This window comes from Carya illinoinensis, chromosome 1 (genome assembly GCF_018687715.1).
Source record: "Carya illinoinensis cultivar Pawnee chromosome 1, C.illinoinensisPawnee_v1, whole genome shotgun sequence".
In the NCBI taxonomy this organism is placed as follows: Eukaryota; Viridiplantae; Streptophyta; class Magnoliopsida; order Fagales; family Juglandaceae; genus Carya; species Carya illinoinensis.
In genome coordinates this window covers 21,407,138-21,407,500 of record NC_056752.1, presented here as the reverse complement: position 1 = coordinate 21,407,500, position 363 = coordinate 21,407,138, and positions in this window count along the sequence as shown.

Sequence of the window (363 nt, the reverse complement as noted above, 5' to 3'; positions counted from 1 at the left end):
ACCTTGAACACAATTGAGCACATAGTCATTTTTCTCTTATTCCATTTTGCTTATGAAGAGAAGAAGTTGAATAATTGAAAGAGGGAGGTTCGATTTTGCTTTGCTCTAGAATCCGTTGATGGGTCCTTGAGGCAAAATCCTAGTTGAGACCAAATATTAGAGAAATGATCTAGGCATTTCTTTGGCATAACCAAAAAGCTTTCCCAGCCGTCCTAAATGTCATGCCATCATTACATTGTGTGTTTCCATAGTCAACCCCCTTGAGCCTTCATGAGCCTTTATTGATTCATTAAACTACATAAACCATGCCCGCTCTAAGCCTGAAAAACAATGAATCTACCGTTGATAGTTTGAGAAAATACT